This window comes from Capsicum annuum, chromosome 10 (genome assembly GCF_002878395.1).
Source record: "Capsicum annuum cultivar UCD-10X-F1 chromosome 10, UCD10Xv1.1, whole genome shotgun sequence".
Classification (NCBI taxonomy): domain Eukaryota; kingdom Viridiplantae; phylum Streptophyta; class Magnoliopsida; order Solanales; family Solanaceae; genus Capsicum; species Capsicum annuum.
Window position 1 is genome coordinate 50481764 of NC_061120.1, and position 27988 is coordinate 50509751.

Consider the following 27988-nt stretch of genomic DNA (forward strand, 5'->3'; position numbering starts at 1 on the left):
CATTCATGGTAATCTGGGTGCACTTCTCCTTTCTCATGCTCTATGACTATTGTCTCAATCCCCATGATATGGCAACCCTCCCAAATCTGCTGGGTCAATTCCTCCGGAAGTGGGATCTCTGGTATGACCTCAAATACAATCTCGGTCATATTTTATGTAATGGGAATTATTTTGACGTCTTCTTAGCTAACGTAAAACTCTCAATGGAACATACGGTTGAACACCCCTAATACCCATTAATAATAAGAATGGTCGAATGACAGAACTATGTATGACTTGCCTCCAAGGGAACTAAGGAAGATTCCAAGTGATTTTATCTGCTGTCAAAGAATGAAAAAGCTTATCCCAATCTCTAATTCCTTCTGGGCATTTATATTTATATAACCTCTCTTCGTAATCTTTGATGCGATTGAATCTTTCAGGATTAAATCTTGCCATTGTAGGATATCGGTAAAGATACTCCATAATCCACATCTGTAACAAGATATTACATCCTTCAAAAAAACTCTTTATTTTCTGACAAACGGTTAAAGCACGGTAGATATCTGTCAGTATTATTGGTACCATAGTGTAATCTTTCTTAATCAGTATCTGTACCACCCCCACTAAAAGAATATTAATTTTTTCTTCTCTCCTAGGGAAAACCATAGTGCCTAAAAAGGCTACCATAAATGCAACTTGTCTATACACTTTACAAGCCTCAAAACTTCCCTTATTACAAAGCTATTTACCGTATTTTTTAAACCCCTCGTCTTCCATATCTGTCATACAAAAACTGCAAGGAAACCCAACCTTTTTCCATTGATTCTTCTTTTGAGTTTCGTATGTTTATGAGCTTCCAGAATCTTTTTATCAAAATGAGTCTCGGGGCTATAAGTTTCGTCAGATGTATATCCCCATATCCAACATATGCCGCTATCTCCTCTAAAGTAGGAGTCAACTCAAAATCTGAAAAATAAAACACATTGTTCTTCGGGTCCCAAAAGGTTAGTAATGCATCAATCACCTCCCAATTAGGCTTGATTGATATAATACTCATCATACAATCCAAATACTTATGTATCTCGTCATAATCGAATGTATCCATTTCGTTCCACCACAACCAAAGTTGCAAAGGGGTACAATCCATAACCTGAAACGGTACACTCCCATCCCTCTTTCTCTTTGGACGCTTTCCACGAACAGGGAAGAAATTTTATACCTATTGACAAGGACATGAAATTAATAAATGTCTAGATTTAGGCTGAACTTAATTCATTAATTTTTGAAAAAAAATTAACTTAACTTGTGAGAACTAGTGCAACTCTGAAATTGAGACTGAGATGTAAAGAACAATTTTATCAAAAATCAAAGTGAGAAAAACAAGACTGATAATATTTTAGGAAAAATACTTATTTAAATTGACTCTATCAAAAAAACTTTGCAATAACAGAATTCTAGACAATTTTAACTATATATTTGGAGACAATACTCCCTAAGTACATTTAAAAGAACAAAAATAAAATAAAATGATTTAGAAATAAAGAAAAGAAGAATGATTGTTTTATGAAGTTGTATAAAATTTTAGCCTCACGACCCCTAGGGGTTCAGGACTATTAAAATATGTGTTTACATATTTTATTATTTTATAAAAATTCAGCTCACGGCCCCTAAAGGTTCAAGCTATTATATTTTTATGTTAAAATTAATTTTGAAAAATAAAAAGGAAAAGTAAAATAAAGATAATAATATTCATGAAAATAATCATTTTTTCTTCTTCTTATTATTATTTTTTCAAAAATATCCTTCAATAAATTTGTGAATAAATATATTATTATTTTTTTAAAACCAGGGTCGTATCCCGGATAGGACATCCTACGTATCCCACTAAAAAGTGAGAATCAAACCCTCGTAGTTCATAAAAACCATAAAACTAAGTTACTAAAAATTTTCTCTTTTAAAAATAAAATTTTTTCTTTCAAAAATGATTCACTAAATATGACGATAATTTAATCTCTTGCATTTTAATGTTGCCTAAAAGTCGGTCAACACACAAATAACCTTCCAAAAAAAATATCGAAGAGCATGTAGGATGCACATGTTGGTCTTTATAAAGTAGGTTACCCATCCTAGACAGACCCAGCCCCTGTGCTGAGTCCTACTAAGTCAAATACATATGATGCAAATAAAGTTACACCTAATAGGGATAACCAGATTCTGAGGTTTCAGTTCTTCTAAGTTTAAACCTAATAGGGATAGGTGTCTAGACTGGCTTACCCGAGCGGACACTCAAGCCGGGAGGAACAACTTAGTCGGTATCAGGGCAACACCGCCTTCGTTGTCGATCTGAACCCCGCCTAATATGTGTGATTGTATCCTTCACCAAGTGCCTTGACACTCTGGCCATCTCAAAAAGAAAGTAGGATGCATGTGCTGCATTCCTTCTATCCTATTTCAGAGAGTCAGAGGGGTGCGCAAAAGAAGACAGTATGTAATCCAGTTCAATAAATATCAAAGCGGTAAATAAGCGACAAGTAGCACATAAGGCCAACAAACACAATATCAACAATAATTAAAGCAAGTATAAGTCAATATAAAAAGCTCAAATTCTTATTACTCCCCAGCAGGGTTGCCAAAGATGTCACACCCCTTTTTTGCCCCAAGGTTCAAGTCGAAGGATTTTTCTAATTAAAGTGACGGTATTAAATAAGGATTATTTTAATTATAGAGTCGCCACTTGAAATTGAGTTATGGTGTTCCAAGTCACTTTTTTGAATCCCTAATCAAAAGAAAATGACTCTTTTATTTGGTCTACAAAAATAAAAAATCGGGTAAGGAATTCTATTGATCGAGGGGAAGGTGTGAGGCACCCGTCGAGTCCCGTGGTTCTATCACGGTCGCTTTTATTGACTTATACTTAGCTTAAACTAATTTTATAAATTATGTTAAGGCCTAAAATCACTCGTCTTTAAATATCTAAAACTTGTCTATTATTTTATATTAAATAAATCGATGAAAGTTGAAAAATATTTGTCAAGTTAATTTTAGAAAAATATTTACCAAGGTGTATTTTTTACATCCTTGAATTTTAAATGTCTCGGAAAGATGCGTACGCCGTATTCTTAATTGAGACAAAATATATTAAACACGTTTAACAAAATTGTTTATTATTAAAAGGCGTGCCTATTTGTAATACTACTTAACTTTAAAGAAAATTTAATTAAGTATTAGTGAATTTAACAAAAATAATTATCTAAATTTATTAATAATGAAAAATAATAATAACAATAATAATAATAATAATAATAATACAAATACCTAGAACTAACTATATTATTTCTAATTTATTATAATTCCCAGATTTTATTCTTTTCTTTAAATTAAATGAAACTTAAATCATATATTATAAGATAAATCAAATACAAAAATTCCTGAAATATGATCCAAACACAAATTTTTGAAAATAAATAAATAAATAAACTATCTGAAATATACAATATCTTACTTCAAGTAAAATATAATATAAATAATAATAAATTTTATTAGTATCAAATTTGTTTATACTTTAAAACTAATTATTAAATAAAATAATTTTTATATTATATTAAAATATGGAGACTTTGGTATTTACTGAATATATATATGTATATATATATAACTCCTTTTACTCACATACCCATTTACAATACCTCAATTTTCTAATTCTTCTACCTTTTCACATCTACATGCGTTAACAATGATGCGATGAAAAAGAAACATCAATGGTCGACCGAAAACAGTGACTGCTTGTCACCAGTGATGGAATAGCGGTCGAAATCAGCATAAAGGGTGGGGTTTGGGTCGGCACCAGATCTGGGAAGGGATATGGAGGTGGCGCCGGCGTGGGCCGGCTAGTATCGCCGTCTATGGCTTCGTCTTTAATGGCGTCGCCAACGGATTTTTCCTATTTTTTGATGAAGAGGGTCGCTGGAATGGCGATGAGATGAACTGGTTTTGGGTGGTTTTGGTGATTTCCAACGATTTTGTTTGCTGATGGAGAGATTCGATCGATTTTGGTTGGGTTTTTGTCGGATCTGACTAGATTCTGACAATAAATATATCAAAGGTTTTGTCGGTTTTTGAGTCGCCTATGGAAAATAGTATTTCTGGTCGGATACTGTTCTCTCATCGTTTATCTCTTAATCTTTCTTCTCTCTTCCCATACTTCTACTAGTTTTTATTTCTTTTTTTTTTCAATCACAAGAATATGCGTACATACAGTGTATGTTAGTGTGTGATGTGTAGAAAATGATGAGAAATATTCTCGTTGCTTCTAAGGAATTTGTATATGAATTTTATTTATGAAAATGTGTCTGTTGTCTATCTGTATGTTAGAATCTGTGTATTGTATGAAACAGTGTAATACATGAATATGTTATTTTCTGGGTTTAAACATATACCATTCAATGATTTAAAATACAACACATAATAACAAATAAATTATATAATAGATCATATACATATACTGAATAATACATGAAAACCATTTAAACAAACTTCCTTCATACGTTGATTCACACTTTGATTCACGATAAAACTTATGAAATATAGTATAAGATAAGATAAAAACCTGTATTACAAATTGAACTAAGTATCTGTGCAAGAATATTGTCACTAGAAAACTCAAGCGAACTCTGAACTTCAAATCTTTTCTTTCTTTATTTTATCTGATGATTTTCTCTCACTGATTTTTCTTTTAGTTTTTCTCCCTTTGTTTTTTATCTGCAGTATCTGATATTTTTAATACAGTGTAGGTGTAGAATAGTGTCTGTGTGTACATATTCTACGTTTGGGAGTCCTTTAAGTACAGGACTTTGGAGGGGGAGAATGGGGGGAACGATTATTCTGGATAAGGAAAGAAGATTTAAAAATTTAAATTAATTATATTTTAAGATAATAATAATAAATAAAAATAAATAAATAAAATAATAAATACAATAATAATTAATTAATTTTTATAGTCAACAAAACATGATAGAAATTTATAAATAGCCAAAATATAAATATAATAAAATAATATTAAAACTAATAGTTCATTCATTAAAAATTTATAAAAAAAATTTTTTTTTTAAATTTTTTTTTTTAAAAAAATTAGAACTAAAATAAAAATAAAATAAAATAAAATATCTTAAAGTTAACTTTATTTAATTATTTATTTTTTTAACTAAAATTTTATTTAAAATAAAAATAATAATCAAAATAATATATGATTAAATATAAATATAAATATTTAATATCAATAAATAAGTTAAGATTTAGGAAGGATCAAAAATCATGTGTCTACTACACCTGCAGGCTGGAAACTACAACTATCTAGCCATGATGTGTGGACTACAACTGGTACCTACATTATGAAACAATGTTGCCATACAAATGTATATGTGGATCATTCTTCTGGAATGTACTGAGTAAGCGGGGGTGAATGTAATAAGTAAAACTAATTTCATACGTAATCTTAAAATATGCATGCTAAGTGTAAGTAGACTCACCAAGAGACTGAAATAAACTGAAAATCTGAAGTAGCTTAAATTGTGAGTAACAAACATAATCTGATATGCTGGTGAATCACTACACTTAGTTTCTTAAAACTTTACTTGTTGTAGCATAAGTAGAGCTGAAGCTGGGATACTATAAAACATGAATACACGGACATACAAAACCAAATATACATGTACTGAGCTGATCTGATTAACTGAATAACTGATGCATGGGTGACGGAATGATTGAAATCTAAGTATAGAGGATAACTAATGCCTATATACTGAGTAGTTGATATATGAATATGGACTACTAATATCCAAACACTGATTAGTTGATGATTGAATACTGATCATGTAATACTGAACTATACTTAGTCTGATTAGCTGAACTAAAACTGTAAGGTACTGCACATACGAGATAAGGATTAACCTAACAACACGAGATAATTGAGCATGAATGCAAAAAATTGTAATATCTGAGAAAGCAAGACTAAGTGTATATCTGTTATGTAACTAAGACAATTTGTAATCTGAAAGACTGAAATCTGTGTAACTGACTATTTGAAAGTCTGTACTCTTAGTGAAGCAAACCTGAACACAAAATACACCTATTACTATATAAAGACTGTGGGAGATATCATGTAACCGACATAAACCATGTGAGCTATCATGGAGTCCAACGTCTGACCCACGTTTAGAAGGATTGCTCTATCCTTCCCATTGGAATAGAACCTGAACTATAGACCCCTGAGAGGAAGCCAAGCCTAAACTCATAGGTGACTCCTCATATCCCACGCTGGCTATGTTGTTTATAAATGTAGGGACTACTACTAACGACTCTGCCTAACTGATAGGGAAGTCGTTATCCCTGCATTCGCTTGGTGCTAAATCCTACTCCCAACTGAAAAACACTAAAATACTAATAATTGCATAAACTGATAACTAATAACTGACAAGCTCAGGCCAAGGTATTTTGAAAATAACAGTGCATACAAATTCTGGGGTAATTATGAATATATAAACTGATAAAACTCAACATGAATATGAATATATGAGTATGCTGACAAGATTCATGGATTAACTTTCTTAATACTTGAATATCTAAATTTATGTAAATCACCTTGGTATCGGGTGTTCATAACCCACCAACAATGAATAAAAATAACAATGATGACATATTAAGCTTTAAAAATCATAGTAGGGGATCATTACTCCAAACCCAACATTTAGACATTTCGTCAAACACATAAGAGTTATGAACTTGAACATAGGAATATAGTATACATGTGAAAGTAACATAAGTGCATGACTAAATTCATAAGTTAGGGATTTATAATGGAATCGATGGAATAGGACATGGAAACGTGCAACTCAAATAATGAATAGATTAATTCACTTGGAAACAATTGTAAACATGGCAAAGTTCATAATTCGATATTATAACATGAAATTCAATTGGATACGTCATGGAAATCAAAACATAAAGCATGATATAACCTAACTTTTCATGAAAACATCCTTGGACATGAATTTATTCAAATTACTAAGGAAATAATGATTTAAATTCATCTTGAACACATGATACTTCATAAACAAAAGGGAAAGTTTATATCTTTAATTAAAGAAAAGCTTTTTGGGCTCCGTGGGTGAAAGGGGACTCATAGATGAACTCTCATATACCTTAAGCTTTCAACTTGAGAGAGAAACACAAATCTTAATTCTTTCTTGAAGGTTATTGAACTTGGGAACTTGAATTCTTGGTTTCCTTGGAGAGAAAGTAATTAAATTGATGGTCTTGGGGGATGAGTAGGGTTTTCTTGAGAGGAAAGTTGGAGATAATGGGCAAATAATTCCCTAACTGGTGCCCAAATCGTGTTACAAACGATTGGCTTGAGGTAGGAAAAGAGACAATTACCCCTCAAACATTTAAATAAAAAATTTTGTAACTGGAATGCGGATTAAAGGCTCATTGTGACACGGTCTGAACGTGATGGCTTACTGGTTCTAATAAAAATGATCATAACTTTTTGCTCGGGTATTGGATTAAGGCTAAATTGGTATCATTGGAAATCTAATTCAATTATATACAATTTTATGGGTCTTGAGCTGAAAAATTCCATGTATATCAAAGTTATACACATTCAAAGCTGACCCTTGTAGAATCAAATACCAAACATTAGACGAATCAAAGGCTCTTAGATCAACTTTGTTATAATTGATTCCTATGAACATCCTTCACCTCATAGGCACTTCACACACTATTATAAAGATTATGACACATGCATTCAAATTATAAACCAAGAGCTGTACGAAAACACCTTCACCACGATGCGATGTACGTGACAAAGAAAATTTACCGCGATGCGTCCTTATCGTGGTGACTTGCTGGATTTGTGATCCAAATGTGACCCAAACCTTATCCAAAAAATGTGAAACTCTCCCAAGACATACTTATTACATCCCTAAACATGAATTAACTCAAAAACTAATGTCTCAGGATTGGGATGATGTAACACCCCGCATTTTCGAGCTAGTCTTTGAACCATCGTTCCTATGTGTATAAGCTATCATCCAAATGGTTACCATGTGAATGTAAGTTTTATGATATTTATACTCATATTTGATGTGATTTCGAGGTGAAAAATGTTCATAAGAATCACTTAGAACAAAGTTGAGCTAAGAGCCATTGATTTGTCCAAAGTTTAGTATTTGATTCTATAAAGGTCAACTTTGAACATGTATAACTTTTTATATATGTAGAATTTTTCAGCTCAAGACCCACCAAATGGTAGATAATTTAGTCAGCTTTCCAATGACACTAATTTTACCTTAATTCGATACCCGAGTGAAAAATTATGGCATTTTCCATGTGAGGCAGTAACCCGACGTGATTAGGGTGCGGCGCGCCGATCTCCCCGATAAGATTAGTGATGTGACGCATTGCTATCCTCATTGCAATATAGAGTTATTTCACACACTGCTTCAGTTTCTAAAGGGTCTAGGGTCACTTTGGTCAATTCCCCTCTCCCAAAACCATCAATAACACATAATTTTAGGCCCCAAAAGCATTAGATACATTATTATTCATCCTTTTTGTAATGTCCCAGGATCCCTTCCCAAGGCATCACACGGTGCTTAAGGCTACACACAGCCTCAAGCTAACCATCTAAGCTTGTTGTCACTTCTAGAGCTCACTTTGACAATAGTCATGCTAAAATAAGAGAGAATGACATATCATGAACATATTGGAATAAGATAAGGAACTAGCCTATATAATCACTAAAATTCTATATATACCAACCCTTTAGTCTGACAAAGCCTCTATACATCAAAATCAAGGAGACATTGGGATAAACCCCCAACTGACTCAAACAGTACTAAAAGTCATAACAACAAATGGTATCACAAAAATATAGACATGGTCCTCAAACCATGAGGACTCACCACTGAGAAGACGAAAAGAGGCACCCGAATATCACTAATGCGGCTGAGTACCTAAACCTATATTACGCGAAAATGTAGCCCATAGGAAAATATGTGGGTCAACACTTTAGAATGTACTGAGTATGTGGGGGTGCATGTAAAAATATAAATATCATCATCAATTTCATGAAAATATACATATGTATAATGGTGGCTCACTTGGCTTGAGTTAGATTGAAACATACTTTTCATGATATCATCATAAATAAATCATATGATAAAAACCTCATAAATCATCACAAACAACTCAACTCTTCAACTCAAGACTCAGAGTGACTCTGTAATTTAAGAAACTCGACTCTTATGGACATGGGAGGTTCTTATAACCGACATAAACTATGTGAGCTACATGGAGTCCAATGTTTTGCCCTTCTAAGGAGAGAACCCCACATTAGTGGGAGCGTCGTACTCTTGCCAAGGAGTACAACCTAAATTTAGTGATCACAATATCATACTCGGACTCTGGCCCACAATTATCAATATCAATCCTACAGTGGCATGTAGTTTTGGGAGAAATACCATATTTCCCGCTTGGTGATAAATACTACTCCCAGACACAAGCTTGGAACGCGTTAGGAAATCCACCATAATTATCACAAGGGTCTATCATGAAGACCAAATCAAATATCTTTCTTATTTATCAAATCATAATCAATTTGTGGATTACTAACTCGACTTAATTCAAATCAATCTTTCTCAATATCAATATGTATCAATTCATTAAGTCATGGAAACATCAAAAACTTTGAGAAAATATCAAGACTCATTATAACAACTCAATTCTCATAATCCATATACTTAATAATCCAATTTGTCATAAGGAAGCTTAAAGCTTGACACATATCTTGAAAACATTTCAAATACCAACTCATGGTAGAAACATGAAATTCACAATATTAAATATCAAGTCATAACTTGAAAATTGTAAAATAATCATGTATAACAAAGCTTGAACAATTTATATTCTCATGATCTCATGATGAAGTAATTTGGGTATAAACCCACTTGCAAAATCATATAAATCCATAATAAAAATCAATGTTTTGGTCACAAGAATGAAATAATTGCTCTTGTTCAAAACCCCACATACCTTTGATTATGATTTTAAGATGAACAAGCTTGATTGGAAACTTTTCTTCACACTTTTGAGCTAAGTTTCTTGATGCCTTTGACTTGGAGAATCTGATTCTTGAACAACTTGGTGAAATTGAATTTCTTGGAGAAGATTTGATTTAGGATTTTGGAAGAAAACCCTAGTTGCTAAATTTTTTTCTTGGAAGAGAATGAGGGTTTTATCCTCTACTAAGATATATATAGAGGTTAAAAAGGGGTGAAAAGGACCAAAATACCCTTGAAAAAATGTCCTTTAGTTGATGGAAAAAATTAGCTGACGACATCCGTGACAAGCCGTCAAGCCGGTGATACGTTGTCACGAATGTCGTCACAAAAGGGTGGAATTATCATTTTCTTCCTAAGGTTGACGACATTGGTGATAAGGCATCACGAGTGTGACGGCTTATCATAAAATATCATCACAAGGGTTATAAATTTACCCAGGTCTGATGACATTGGTGATAGGTCGTCACGCTCGTGACAGCTTATCACGAATGTCGTCACTCAATTTCCCAGCCTGACATACTGGAGTAAAATGGGCATAACTTTTTGCTCCGATACTGTATTTAGGTAAAATTGGTATCATTGGAAATATAATTCAATTTTATATCTTTTGGTAGGTCATGAGATCAATAATTCATAGTATAATGAAATATATGCTCATTTGAAGTTGACTATGCCAAAATCCTTCTCAAGAATTCAATTGGTAAGGAATGTTTTGATTCGCCCAATTGTTAGGACATTTTTAAGGCCTTAATACACATCACCCTTGACCATAAAACAACCAAAACACTATAATTTATTCCTCATGAGCTTAAGTCATGGCTGCACTATGGGTTAGAATCTTTGGGTATTACATTTTTCTCTCTAAGAAAACCCTATCCCCCTTAAGAACACCAAGAACTTAATCAAATTTTCTTCAATAAAAGCAATAGTCCAAGATTCCTAATTCAAGAACACCATTAAAGATTTAAAGTTCAATTTTTTACGTCCAATTTATCAATTAAGGTATGTGGGAGTTCATCCATGGGTCCCCTTTCGCCCATGGAGCCCAAAACCCATTTTCAAGTTCAAAGTTATGATATTTACATGTTAATATGAATTATATCCATGAAATTTCATGAATTTTGAGTATGTATCATGTTTACAAATGGTTTTCATTGAAATTGCCTTGATATGTTCGAATGGTGACTCATATGTTAAATCCTTAACCCATGTTTCTAATATTGAAATTAATGTGCTTCGCATTATTTAACTGCTCCCATGTTTTAACTCATGATCCCCATGTGGTTGATTTCAAGTTTTGAGTATATGTGCTTTCAAGTGGAATGAGCCAATACATATTTTGAAGGTTATGATCTTCATATCAAATCCCTAAGTTGTGAATTGATTCGTGTAACCATGATATTTTTTGCATGCTTTCTCATTCCCATGCATAAGTTTATAGTCCTCATGTGTTTGATGAAATGCCTAAGTGTTGAATATTGAACAATAATTCCCTTCTATGGTTTTAAAGTTTTTATGTGGTCCTATTGTTATCGTTATCGAGTCCTGGGAGTTATGAATACCCAAAATTTAGTTTTTTACCTAGTATTAAGTATCTACAAAATAATTTCAGTTTTACCATGATCAATATTATGCAGTCAGTAATATGTTCAGTTAAACTCAGTCTAATTTCAGTTCCATTATCAGTTTATACATTAATAATTGTCTCAGAATTAGTATGCACTGTTATTTTAAGAATACCATGACCTGAGCTCATCAGCTAGTAGTTTTTAATGCGTGCACCAATTTGTATTTCAGTGTCAATTCAGTTAGAAGTAGGATTTAGCACCAAGAAAATGTAGGGATGGCTGCTTCTCATTAGTTAGGCAGTAGTCTCTATATTCTAGAACTACGTATCCAGTGTAGGATATGAGGAGTCACCCATCAGTTTAGGATTGACTTCCTCTCAGGGGTCACCCGTCATTTTAGGCTTGACACCCTAGTCCATCAGAACTTCTATTTAGTAGATCCACACAGCTAGTGTTAGTACCTGTGGCACGGTACTGACACCCTTCCAACTAGGGTTATAGGTTAGACCCTAATTAGCTCAGATTGGGGCATGTCAGTTAGATGATACCTCCCATAATCTCAGTGTAGTATTCAATATATTCTTAGTTCAGGTTTTCTTGACCATAGCATACAGACTCTCAATTATTTAGTTATCAGATTTTTTTATTTCAGTTTATAAATTATTTTAGAAATATGCTTATGCATGGTCTTGCATTCTCAGATTTTACAGTTTTAACGCATTCATGCTCAGTTATCTTATGCTATTCAGTTAGTCCTTATCTCATATGCATAGTACTCCACAGTTTTAGTCCAGTTATTTAGACTAAGTATAGTCCAGTCTTACATAACCAGTATTCAGCTATCAGTTATTAAGTTAATCAGATAAGCTTAGTATATTTTATGTTTGGTTTTGGTATGTTTATGCATTAGCACTCAATGTAATTGTATATTCAGGTATTTGGGTGATGTCAGTCTCTATTACGTAGTTTCAAACCCAGTATTCATACAGTATCCATGTTTTATCATATTCCAGCTTCAGTTTTACTTATATTATAAAAGTAAAGAGTTTTAAGAAACTAAGTGTGGTGATTCACCATCTTATCAGATTATGTTTGTTACTCATGTTTTAAGATATTTTCAGATTTTAGTTTATTCCAGCCTATTGGTAAGTCTACTCACACTTATCATGCAATGCTTTAAGATTTTATATATATATATATATATATATATATATATATATATATATATAAAATCAGTTTTACTTATTGCATTCACCCCCGCTTACTCAGTATATTCTAGAAGTACTAATCCATATATATGTCTATGTGGCTACATTGTCTCATAATGTAGGTACCAGTTATTGCCTATGCATCATAATCAGATAGTTGCAGCTTCTAGCCAGCGGGTGACGAGTTCTCCTATTTTGGGGACTTCTATCAGATGTTGTTTATGTACTTTACTTCATTACTCATATGTATTGATTAGTGGTAGCCGAGGTAATGTCCTAGCTATCTATAGTCAGTATAGTAGAGGCTTCATAGATGTTAGTTAGAGTCAGTTATGTAATTTTAGTTCTTCCTTCAGTTTTATCATAATGTAACTTGCATCAGTATTATAATTCTTCCCAGATTTTATCATGATTATATTTACACACAGCAGGATTATTTATTTAATATATTATAATTCAATTGATTAACAGTATATTAGATCATGGGTTATCTTGGGATCACTTATGGTTTTAAGCACCGTGTTATGACCACGGTGTACTGCCGGGTCATTACAAACTTGGTGTCATAGCCTAAGGTTCAAGTATCCTAGGGGTCTATGAAGTCGTGTCTAGTAGAGTCTTGTAAAATGGTACGAACACATCTATACTTTTCTTCGAAAGGCTACAAGGCATTTAGGAAATATTTCTCTTCTTTCAAGTCTCAAATTGTGCTATAGAAAGGTTCTCTAAGAAACTTATATAGATTCCCTTCTTGCTCTATTCATGCTAGCTCTGCATTGTTTTGAGGTAACAAAATAGCCAAGCACAAATCCCTATAGATAGAGCTTTCTCAGATTGTCCCCGTAGATAGTTATGGGATTGTATACAGACTCGAAAGTAACCCATCAGTGCTTTTAAGTTTCAATGTTTGAAGGACCTTATTCATAGTCATGAAAAACCGTGCACTAATATAAAATCATATGTGCTTTCAAATCCCTTCTTAAAATCCTATGACAACCTTTGATCTAGTATTAAAAATATGAACCCAGAAGTTTAGTAGTAGTAGAGTTGGGATAGTGTTATATAGATTGAGCAGATTATGTATTTATGGGGCTAGTTGTACGAAAGGTGAATCAGTAGGCTTGAAATAGTGTATGCAAGAATTTAAGGTTGTTGATACAAATATAAGAATGATGATGTGTGTCTGATCTAGAGGTATACTCAAGGTGATTTAGGATTATATTATTTCTAAGTTTTAACAGTGTATGTATGCTTGGATAGTACCTTTGAGTTGATAACTATGAATGAGGCTATGTAGTATATGATGTTCTTACCAGCTAAGTTATGGGTTATTAGAAAGTTGGGAGTTGTATCTCAGAAGAAAGTATTAACAGTAGGTTTTATACTTTTAGATGCATCTTTCAAGGTAAGTTTATTATTCATGTGTATTGATATATCTTGGGCTTTAGAGAAGAGTGACTATAGTTGAGTTTAGAGTTATTAAAAAGGGTCTGTGGACTTAGATGATGGCATGAAGCTAAGGGGGTGATGATAGAACAAGTAAGCAAGTCAGGCTTTCAGATTCTAGTAGTGATGTCAGTGTGTTGTAGAACATCAGTAAGAGAGGATGATTCCCAACCCATTCTTATTTTAGTATTGTATTTCAGTCATCACAATATTTACTCATGCCTTACATGTCAGCCCATGATCATAGTTCATGTTTATGCACTTTCCACATAATTATGTATGCTTTCAGTCCTTAGTATAAGGAGTTCCAGTTGCTCAGCAGTACGAGTCATGTTCTATGAAATCATGAACACCAAACCCAAGTCATGCAACTCATGACTCATGTACTCATGCTTTACAGTATGTTCAGTTCTAGGTACTCATTCTACACTTCTAATGATCAGCAAAATTTAGTTTATTGCCATATACGCCCTCAGTTTAGATCTCTTTGATAAATCCATGATATTAATACTCTATTCCTCAAGCCTCAGTAAAGTGTCAAGTTATGCATAGTATCCCTTCATGTTTCAGGTCATCATATTCTAACCTTTCAATGACCTTTCCTTATGTCAAGATAGTGATGATGAACAGGTTTTTAGATGGGAGATAGTAAATGCTTCTTGTTGACTAAAGATTGTTGTATGCTTATTTGATCTAAGGTTATGCGTGTGAAGTAAGATTGAGGCCAAGTTTTTGATATATGTCATGGTTAGTTAAAATTTTGTATGTGATTTTCTTAAGAATAGTGCATGAAATTTGTTCTTGATATATGTTTTGAGGATATGAGAAAGGTTCTTTTATGGGTGTTTGTTTAGAAGTGCATATGTGGTTATAAATATAGTCTTGAATGTCATGTTTGTGTATATCTGGATAAATGCATTACGTGTCTAGTAAGAGGTTGAATGTAGTTTTTGAAGTAGTAATAAGAATTATTCTTGAGATAAGAAGTTGTGAAAACGCAGGGTGTATTGAATTCAGTATTCACTTTGTGGATTCGGGTAGGCTTGAACATAGTGAGAGAATTCAGTTCAGCTCAGACTTCAGTAGATAGAGAATCACTGCCCATGTGAATATTTTAAGTAGCCTCAAGAAAAGTACAGTTTGAAGTGGAATGTATAGTTAAGTATAAGCTTTCAGTATGAGTTAGTCTGTATAGCCAGCAATCCAGTCTAGCAGTCAGACAGATAAGTTCCTATGGTTTTCCATCTTTCCTATTCATAAGGTAATTCACCTCCATGCAAATTTTGAATTCAGCTAAGTTCATGTATATGCATCAGTTTTAGATTCCAGATATTCAGGCATGATTCAATCCATAAGTATCATGTGCATCATCTCAGTCTTAGTATTTCAGCCAAGTCAGTATCATTCAGGGGATGAACGATCCCAATGGGGAGATTTACTATAATACCCTAAGTATTCATGTCCTAAATCTTTGATCTTTCCTTCACGAAACAAGATCCAGCTTGAAGTAATGGTTACTCATCAGTTGACTCTTTCATTTCTATCTCAGCCTTATAGTCATTCTTATGTCATTGCATGTATTCATGAAATCAATTCAGTTCATGTGTCATGATCAGGTTTAGTTATGAAGTCATGTTACAAGTCATTCAATTTCAGAATATGATCTTAGTTACCTTCTTACAGTACTCTTAGTCTAACCAGTCTCATTCGAGGACGAAAGTTCCCAAGAGAGAGATAATGGAACACCTCGTATTTTTGGGCTAGTCATTGAACCGTCATTCCGACGTGTATAAGCTATAATCCAAATGATTCCCATGTGAATGTAAGTTTCATGATCTTTATTCTCACATTTGACGTACTTTCTAGATGAAAAATGTTCATAAGAATCACATAGAACAAAGTTGAGCTAAGAGCCTTTGATTTGTCCAAAGTTTGTTATTTGATTCTACAAGGTTCAACTTTGAATGTGCATAACTTTGTATATACATAGGATTTTGCTACTAAAGATCCACCAAATGGTTGATAATTTAGTAAGCTTTCCAACGATACCAATTTTACCTTAATTCGATACCCGAGTGAAAAGTTATGGTATTTTTCATATGAGGCAGTAAGTCGATGCGATTGGGGCGCGATGCGCTGGTCTCCCTGACACGATGAATGACGAAATGCATTGCCATCCTCAAAACGATGAGCGACATAATGTATTTCTATCTTTAATACGATAGCCAACGCAATATAGACCTATTCTTTTTCACATGCTGCTTCAGTTCCTAAAGGGTCTAGGGTCACTGTGGCTAATTCCCCTTACCCAAAATCGTCTATAACACATAATTTTAGACCCCAAAAGCATTAGATACATTATTATTCATCCTTTTCTCTCCAAGAAAACCCTATCCTCCTTAAGAACACCAAGAACTTAATCAAATTTTCTTCAATAAAAGTAAGAACCCAAGCTTCCTAATTCAAGAACACCATTAGAGATTCAAAGTTCAAGCTTTTACATCCAATTAATCAAATAAGGTATGTGGGAGTTCATCCATGGGTCCCCTTTCACCCATGGAGCTGAAAACCCATTTTCAAGTTCAAAGTTATGATCTTTACATGTTAATATGAATTATATCCATGAAATTTCATAAATTTCGAGTATGTATCATGTTTACAAATGGTTTTCATTAAAACTGCCTTGATATGTTCGAATGGTGATTCTCCCATGCCAAATCCTTAACCCATGTTTTTAATATTGAAATTTATTTGATTCTCATGGTTTACCTACTCCCATGTTTTAACTCATGATCCTCATTTTGTTGATTTCAAGTTATGAGTATATGTGTTTTCAAGTTGAATGAACTAATACATATTTTGAAGGTTATGATTTTTATATCAAATCCCTAAGTTGTGCATTGATTCATGTAACCATGATATATTTACTTGCTTTCTCATTCCTATGCATAAGTTTATGGCCCCCATGTGTTTGATGAAATGCCTAAGTGCTGAATGTTAAACAATGATTCCCTTCTATGGTTTCAAAGTTTTCATGTGGTCCTATTGTTATCGTTATCGAGTCCTGGGGGTTGTGAATACCCAAAATTTAGTTGTTTACCTAGTTTTAAGTATCTACAATATAATTTTAGTTTTACCATGAGCAATATCATTCAATTAGTAATTTATCTAGTTAAACTAAGTCCAGTTTCAGTTCCATTATCAGTTTATACATTAATAATTGTCTCAGAATTAGTATGCACTGTTATTTCTAGAATACCATGACCTGAGCTTATCAATTATTAGTTTTCAATGCATGCACCAGTTAGTATTTCAGTGAGTAGGATTTATCACTGAGCGAATGCAGGGATGGCGACTTCCCCATCAGTTAGGCAGAGCCATTAGTAGCAGTCTTTGTATTCCAGAACTACGTAACCAGTATAGGATAGAGCAGTCACCCGTCAGTTTAGGCTTGACTTTCTCTCAAGGGTCAACCGTCAGTTTAGGCTTGACACCCTGGTCCTTTGGGACTTTAGTGTAGTAGATCCACACAGCTAGTGTTAGAACCCGTGGCATGGTACTGACACCCTTACAATTGGGGTACAAGTTAGACCCCAATTAGCTCTGATTAGGGCATGTCGGTTAGATGATACCTCCTACAGTCTCAGTGTAGTATTCTGTATATTCTCAATTTAGGTTTGCTTGACCATAGAACATAAACTCTCAGTTATTCAGTTATCAAATTTAAGTAATTCAATTTACAAATTATTTCAAAAATATGCTTATGCTTGGTCTTGATTCTCAGATTTTATAGTTTTCACGCATTCATGCTCAGTATTTTATGTTGTTTAGTTAGTCCTTATCTCATATTCATAGTACTCCACTGTTTTAGTCCAGTTATTCAGACTAAGTAGAGTTCAGTTTTACATAACCAGTATTCAGCTATTGGTCATTCAATTAATTAGATAAGCTTAGTATATTTATGTTTGGTGTTGGTATCTTTATGCATACGTGCTCAGTATAATTGTAAATTCATATCTTTAAGTGATGTCAGTCTCCATCACGTAGTTTCAGACCCAGTGTTCATACAGTATCCATGTTTTACCATATCCCAGCTTCAGTTTTACTTATATTATAAAAGTAAAGAGTTTTAAGAAACTAAGTGTGGTGATTCACCATCTTATCAGGTTATGTTTGTTACTCATGTTTTAAGATGTTTTCAGATTTCAGTTTTTTCCAGCATATTGGTGAGTCTACTCATACATAGCATACAATGCTTTAAGATTTTATAGATATATGAAATCCGTTTTACTTATTGCATTCAGCCCCGCTTACTCAGTGAATTCTAGAAGTACTGATCCACATATACGTCTGTGTGGCTACATTGTCTCATAATATAGGTACCAGTTATAGCCTACGCATCATAATCAGACAATTGCAGATTCTAGCCAGCAGGTGATGAGTTCTCCTATTTCGAGGATTTTAGTCAGATATTGCTCATGTATTTTACTTTATTACTCATATGTATTGATTAGTAGTAGCTAGGGTCATGTCCTAGTTATCTATAGTTAGTATAGTTGAGGCTTTATAGATGCCAGTAAGAGTCAGTCATGTAATTTCAGTTCTCCCTTCATCTTTATCAGAATGCAACTTGTATCAGTATTATAATTCTTCCCAGATTTTATCATGATTATATTTTCGCACAGCAGAACCAGTTATTTAAAATATTATAATTCAGTTGATTAACAATATTTCAATTCATGTGTTAGATTGGGATCACTTATGGTTCCCAGAACCGTGTTACGACCAGGGTGTACTCCCGGGTTGTTACAAAAGACCAAAATGAAAATCCTCAAAGTACAGGGGTTTTGAAAATGGCTAAGTCCCTAACACTTTGTGAAAATTTCAAGCCTTAAACCCCTTAAGTATGCAACTAAGAGCTAAATCGAGCTTGGATTAGTACGGGGTATTACAATATCTCCCCTTTGGGAACATTTGTACTCGAATGAGACTGGTTAGACTGAGAGTCCTGTAATAAGGTAACTGAGATCATATACTAAACATGCTTGACTTGGAACATGATCACATAACTGATTCTGTTACATGAACTAAATATCATGAACTGAACTGATTTCTTGAATAATGTAATGACATGAGAATGGTCATAAGGCTAAGATAGAAATGAGAGAGTCAACTTATGAGTAACCATTACCTCCAACTGGATCTAGTTCCATGAAGAAAAGATAAAAGGTTTAGGACATGAAAACTCAGGGTATCACCAGATCTCCCCCTTGGTATACTTCGTCACCCAAATGATACTAACTTAGCTGAAATACACAGAAAAGACTAAGATGATGCACGAGACACTTAAGAACTGAATCATGAATTCAATACACCCTGCGCTTTCACAACTTCTCATCTCATTAATAATTCCTATTACCACTTCAACAACTACACTCAACCTTTACAAAATATTCACTGACGCGCAATGCATTCATCCGCATATATATATATAAACATGACATTTAAGCCTATCATCGCAACCACATATGCACTTATAAACAAGCACTCATAAAAGCATCTTTCTCATATCCTCCAAACCTCTATCAACATGAACTTCCATGCACTACCCCAAGAAAACACACATACAAATTTCAACTAACCATGACATATATCAAACACTTGGCCTCAATCTTACTTCACACTTATAACCTTAGATCAAACAAGCATACAAAAATCTTTCATGAATAAGAAACATTTACACTCTCCCATATAAACAACTGTTCATCTAACTATCTTGAAATAAGGAAAGGTCACTGAAGGGTTAGAACATGAGCACCTGAAACATAAAGGGATACTACACATAACTTGACACTTTACTAAGGCCTAAGGAATAGAGTATCAATATCATGGATTTATCAAAGAGATCTAAACTGAGAGAATACATGACATAAATTGAATTTTGCTGATCATGAAGAGTGCACCATGAGTTATGGAAACTAAGCATACTGTAAAGCATGAGTACATGAGTCATGAGATGCATGACCTAAGTTTGGAGTTCATAAATTCATGGAATATGATTCGTACTACTGAGTGAACTGGAACTCCTCATGCTAGAAACTAGAAGCGTACATGATTTTATGAAAAGTGCATGAATATGAGTTATAATCATGGAGATAACATGTAAGGAATGATTATATATCTTGAGGACTGAAGTATAAAAATTTGCACTGAGATAAGAATGGGACATCTTCCTCCCCTGCTGATGTTCTACAACATACTAGCATCATTACTAGAATCTGAGAGCCTGGCTTGGTTACTTGTTCTATCATCTCCCCTTAGCTTTAAACCATAATTATAAGTCTGTGTACCCCTTTAATAAACTCTAGACTGAACTGAGACGACCTTACTCTAGAGTCCAAGATGTCACAATACACATAAATAATAAACTCAACCTGAAAAACTACACTTGAAAGTATAAAACCCACTGCTAATACTTCCTTCTAAGATACAACTTTTATCTTTCTATAGCCTTAATAGTCATTACATAATAACACAAACACTGAATAACTTAGAATTTTCGTAAGTATCACTATACCCTGAGTTCACACCATCTAGAATATTAACTCTTCTTTCTATTAGCTCAATCATTCTAGATTCAAACTTACATTCTAACACTTAACATACCTAACATTACAAGATATAACCCATAACTTAGCTTATAAGAACATCATATACTATGTAATCCCATTCATACTTAACAACTCAAGGGTACCATCTAAGTACACACTCTGTAAATATTTAGAAATAATACAATCCCATATCACCTTGGGTGCACCTCTAGGCCATACATACATCATCATACTTAATTTCAAATCAATAAGCATGAATTCTTTACACTATTTCAAGCCTACTGATTCACCCTTCATACAACTAGCTCCATGAATACATAATCTTCTAAATCCAGATAAACACTATCCCGTTTTACTGCTGTTAAACTTTTGGGTTCATGTTTCTAACTCTTGGTCATATACAATAGGATTCTGAGAAAGGATCTAAAAACATATCTAACTTTGGCTCAATGCATAATTTTTCATGAACATGAATGACATCTTTCATACTCTAGAACATAAAGGCACTGATGGGATACTTCTGAGACTATGTACAATCCCATAACTGTCTGTGGGGACTGCCTGAGAAAGCTCTATCGATAAGGATTTAATATTGACTATTTTTGTTGCCTCAAGAATATGGCAGAGTTGGCATGAAAAGATAAATGTAAAAGTCTGCATAAGTTCCTAAGGAAACACCTCTACTGCATAATCTAAGACATGAAAGAAGGGAAATATTTCCTAAATGTCTTGTATCCTCTCAAAGAAAAGTAAAGATGTCTCTCGACCATTCTGCAAGACTCTACTAGACACAGCTTCATAGACACCCTATGACACTTGAACTCTGGGCTCTGATACAAAGTTTGTCACGACTCGAGACAACCCCTAGTCGTAACACAGTGCTTGGAACCACAAGTTATTCCAAGTTAACCCATGAACTAGCATACTGTTAAACAACTGATTTATAATATATTAAATAACTGGTTCTATTGTATGGAAATATAATCATGACAAAATCTAGATAAAACAATACTAATAAAGTTTACAATCTAAAAAAATTGAAGAAAGAACTGAAATTACATGACAGACTCTGATTGACATCTATGAAGCCTCTACTATACTTACTACAAATAGTTGGGACATGACTCTAGCTATCATAAATCAATACATATGAGTAATAAAGTAAAGTACATGAACAACATCTTACTGAAGTCCCTGAAATAGGAGAACTAATCACCTATTGGCTGGAAACTGCAACAGTTTGGTCATGATGTATAGACTATAACTGGTACCTACATTATGAAAGAATGTAGCCACACAGATGTATATATGGATCAGTACTTCTAGAATGTACTGATTAAGTAGGGGTGGATGCAATAAGTAAAACTAATTTTATACATAATCTTAAAACATGCATGCCAAGTTTAAGTAGACTCACCAAGAGACTGAAATAAACTAAAATCTGAAGTATCTTAAATCATGAGTAACAAACATAATCTGATAAGTGGGTGAATCAGTATACTTAGTTTCTTAAAAATTTACTTGTTGTAGCATAAGTAAAGTTGAAGCTGGGATATGATAGAATACGAATACACGAACATATAAAACCAAACATACATATACTGAGCTGATCTGATTAATTGATGCATGGATGACGGAATGATTGAAATCTAAGTAAAGAGGGTAATTATGCCTATATACTAAGTAGTTGATATATGAATATGGACTACTGATATCCGAACACTAATTAGTTGATGACTGAATATTGATCATATAATACTGAACTGCACTTAGTCTGATTAGCTAGACTAAAACTGTGGGGTACTGTGCATAAGAGATAAGGACTAACTGAACAAAACGAGACAATTGAGCATGAATGTAAAAAACTGTAATATCTGAGAATGCAAGACTAAGGGTATATTTGTTATGTAACTAAGATAATCTGTAATATTAAAGACTGAAATCTGTATAACTAAATATCTAAAAGTCTATACACTTAGTCAAGCTAACTTGAACTGAAAATACACTGATTACTATACCGAGCCTGTAGGAGCTATCATGTAACCAACATAAACCATGTGAGCTATCATGGAGTCCAACGTCTAACCCACATTGCGGAGGGTTGTTCTATCCTTGCCATCGTAATAGAACTTGAACTGTACTAATCACTAAACTGATATCCCAAGGACCAGGGTGTCAAGTCTAAACTGACGGGTGACCCTTGAGAGGAAGCCAAGCGTAAACTGACGGGTGACTCCTCATATCCTATGTTGGCTACGTAGTTTAGGAATACAGGGACTGCTACTAATGAGTGCTACTAATGACTCTGCCTAACGGATGGGGAAGCTATCATCCCTGTATTTGCTCAGTGCTAAATCCTACTCCTAACTAAAAAACACTGAAATACTAACTGATGCATGCACTGATAACTGATAAGCTCAGGCTATGGTATTTTGAAAATAATAGTGCATACGGATTCTGGGGTAATTATGAATATATAAACTAATAAAACTCAACATGAATATGAATATATGAGTATGCTGATAAGATTCATAGATTAACTATCTGAATACTTGAATATCTAAATTTATGTAAATCACATAGGTATCAGGTGTTCATAACCCACCAACACTAAATAGAAATAATAATGATGACATATCAAGCTTTAAAACCCATAGTAGGGGATCAATACTCCAAACCCAAACAAATTTAGACATTTCATCAAACACATAAGAGTCATGAATTTGAATATGGGAACATGGTAAACGTGTGAAAGCAACATGAGTGCAAGACTAAATTCATAAGTTGGGGATTTAAGATGGAATCAATGGAATAGGACATGGATACTTGCAACTTAAAGCATGAATAAATTAATTCACTTGGAAACACTTGTAGACATGGCAAAGTTCATAATTCGACATTATAACATGAAATTCAATTAGATACGTAATGGGAATCGAAACTTAAAGCATGATATAACCTAACTTTTCTTGAAAACATCCTTGGACAAGAATTTATTCAAATTACTAAGGAAATCATGATTTAAATTCATCTTGAACACACGATACTTCATAAACAAAAGGGAAAGTTCATATCTTTGATTAAAGAAATGCTTTTTGGGCTCCGTGGTTGAAAAGGGACCCATGGATGAACTCCCACATACCTTAAGCTTTCGACTTGAAAGAGAAACACCAATCTTGATGCATTCTTGAAGGTTATTGAACTTGGGAACTTGAATTCTTGGTCTTGAAAATGGCTAAGTCCCCAACACTTAGTGAAAATTTCAAGCCTTAACCCCCTTTAGTATGCAACTAAGAGTTGAATAAATCTAGGATTAGTAAGGGGTATTACAGTATTAATATAAGATAATTGCCATTTCAACTCCATAACAGAGCCAGAAATAGAAGAAGAAAATTCGAACATTGAACAAGTAGTACAATATCCTGATGGATCTATAGATTTAAAATTTTTAATATCTGAATCTTTTAACCAAGCCTCTTCAAGTAGAAGAATGTCCTTTTCTAGACCTCCAATCTCCAAATCTGTAGAAGAAAGAGAAGTAACATTAGAAGATACTGAAAGAAAATTAAAAGGAGTTGATTTCCCAAAAATAATTCCCAAAGTAGAATATGAATCTACAAACTTAACAACTATAAAATCAATACGTCCCACTACTAGTGAAATACTAGGAGTAAGAGATTCCCTATGCATGATTAGGTCAGGTGTAATATTTGAACCTGACTTTGAATATTTAGATAAATTATGGACTAGCCCAGAAAATTATATTAAAAAAGAATGGTATAAACAAAGATATTTATTAAAAAAAAAAGATATTCTTTTAGACAAAAATGGTGCAATGATATGAAAAGATTAAGATGTAATATTGAATATTTTAAATGGTTTGAAATTACAGGAAAATTAGATGATCAAAAAGAATCATTAAATATGATTGTTAATAAATGGTATACTAGTGATAAAGTAGTCGAATCAATAATTCCTCTATAAGAAGAAATTAGCCTACCAATGGATGGTAGAGTTGTTACTGATTCACTCTTTGAATTAGATATAGTAGATACTAAAGGTGATCTTACAAAGATATAAATAAGATACTCCGACAAAATAATTATACAAATCAATTATTACATGTAGTATCTAAACAGATTCTTGAAGTAGATAATAAATCAAATTTTAAAAATAAATCAAGTTCTTTTCATCATGTTAAAAAGTTAGAAACTCACCCAATATTTAAATTACCCAAATTCTCAAAAGATAAATTTCTTAAATTTGAAGAAAAAATTGAAATAACAGATGATATTTTAGGAAAAATTATTGAAATATTAAAATCTGAATTAAAAATCTCAAATGATAAGATTATAAGAACTTTATCGGAAAAAATGATAATGAAATTAACAAATTAAGCTCTAAATATTCAAGAAAAAAGAATTATTATAAAAAAAACCCACATTTCCAGATATGCAGTATGAAGAAAATGAATTTTTATCTCAAACTTCACATTTAGGAAAATTAATCGCAGAATGGAATATTGATGGATTAGCAGAACATCAAATATATAATAAACTACTTGAAATAGGAATGACCATTACAGCATATAAAATTCATAGAATGTCTAATAAACAAGCGGCTATAATGATTATATCAGGATTTTCAGGTACCAAAAAATATTGGTGGGATAATTATCTCACTGATAATAATAGGCAAAGTATATCAAATGCACTACAACTATTACCCAAGCTATTAAGACTGAGCCTATAAGACAAATAGTTGAAAATCAAGTTTTAGAAAATGCCACAACCACCTTAATTTATAGTATAGCTAAACATTTTATAGGTGAACCTCAACTTTTTCAAGATAGAAGTTTAAAATTATTATCAAATTTATCATGTCCAAAGTTAGATGATTTTAGATGGCGTAAAGATGTTTTCCTAAACAAAGTCATGGTTAGAGAAGATTGTAATCATGATTATTGAAAATGAAAAAGTATAAGTGGTTTACCAACCTTATTCGCGGAAAAGGTTAGAACAAAGCTAAAAGATAGATTTAAGGGAAAATGTCCTATAGTCTTTTAACTTATGGTGATATTATAAGTTTTATAAATGTCACGGGTCTAGAATTATGTACGGATATTAAACTTAAAAATCAACATAAAAAAGAAACTAATATAACATGAAATGAGATAGGAAGCTTTTGTCAAGATTTTGGATATATGAAGTTATCAGCCCCTTCAAAAGAAACTACCAAAAACATTAAAAGACCACATAAAACTTATAAAGATAAATCTGAAAAACCACATTATTATAAAAGACAATTTAAAAGATCTAAAAATCCTTTAAAAATGAATATAAAAACAATAGTGAAATATGTTGGAACTGCAGAAAATCTGGTCATAGGGCTAAAGATTGTCGGGTTCCAAATAATAAGAAAGACAAAATAAAGATGTTAGAATTAGGAAACGAAGTTAAAAATAAATTATATTCCACTCTTGATGAAAAGGAAAATAGTTCTTCTCATGAGGAAATTCTTAGTGATGATAATCATCTTAATATAGCATATAGTTCAAATAGTAGTGATTCAACGGACCATTGTAATTGTAGCGGTGCAATTTGCACTTGCGATAGCTATTCTATAAATGTTATCACCAATAGTAACAAAGAAAAAGAGGCATTATTTGACATGATAGATCATCTAGAAGATCCAACTCTAAGGAGAAAATATTTAATATCCTTAAAAGATATTGTTCTTAATCATCAGATTGATAATGGAACTATTGAACCCTTTAATATGAAAAATGTATTAAACAAATTTAAGGAACATAAGTCTGAAACAACAATGCAAGATCTTCAGAAAGAATTATTATATATAAAGAAAGAAGTCAGATAGGTTAAGCAAAGACTTAAAGATCTTGAAATTGAATCATTTGATAATAAATTATTAAAATATTTATTCTCCACAGCAGGAGAAGGATTAAAAATAAATTATAAACTCCCCAAGGCATATATATGCAACGATGGAGTTTGTTTATTAATGATTTTGTAATAATTAAAGATATAAACAAAGAGATAATATTAGGTCTTTCTTTTATAACTCAAATAAAACCTTATGTTGCCGCGCTAGATGGCATTCACACCACCATTTTGGGAAAAAAGATTATTTTTCCCTATCTAAACAGTATATCAACAGAAGAAAGTGATTTTATAAAGATCAAACTGTCTTTAGATTAAACCACCTAAAGAGTCAAATAAACATTAAAGAATTAGAATTTTTGGAAAAAGTCATACAACGAGAGGTTTGTTCCAATGAAACTCTGTCCCAAAGAGTTTTAGGAATTTCCAACTATGTTGTAGTTTTTATATTCTTATGATTAGATAGGTTTTTAGGATCATCTCAAGAAAAATTCAGTTTTGTAAAGATTAGAAAATACTGATTTACTATTAAAAGGAAAATTTATGATATTATGAGTTATCAAATTTCAAAATTCTTTAAAAACACAACCAAAATTATTTTACAAAAGACGTCAACATTTTCATTTTATTAAGGGAGAAGTTATCTCCCAAAAATTTTTCAATAGGGAAATAATGAAACCCGAAACACAAGGCTGAGGCCTCCATTTCAGCCTTTTTGGTCGGAAGAAAAAATGAAAAAGTCCTTCAATGAAGAAGATAAAAAGTTAGAAAATAGATTTTCAGTCTTGGCAGAATTTCCATCCCAGCCAAAGCCAACCATTCCCCCACCATCAAAAGAATCCATTATCAATTTACCCAGAATACAACCTCTTAAACAAATATTTAAAGAAGAATACTCCTTAGCTAATAAAAATATTGATGTCCAAACCAAAGATAGTTATGCGATGAAACCACCGGAGACATACTCACAAGCAGTCTCCCCAGCCACTCCGCAAAAAAAGAAAGAATAGAGTATTCCTTATAAAAAGTAATTTAAGATAATAGATTTGCAAGTACTGCCAATAATGGCACTTAATAAAAAAAATATGAATGTTTTCGAGTACTAGAGTTGTTAAAACCATGTTATACAAATTGGGAAAATGTGGAGATAGATGA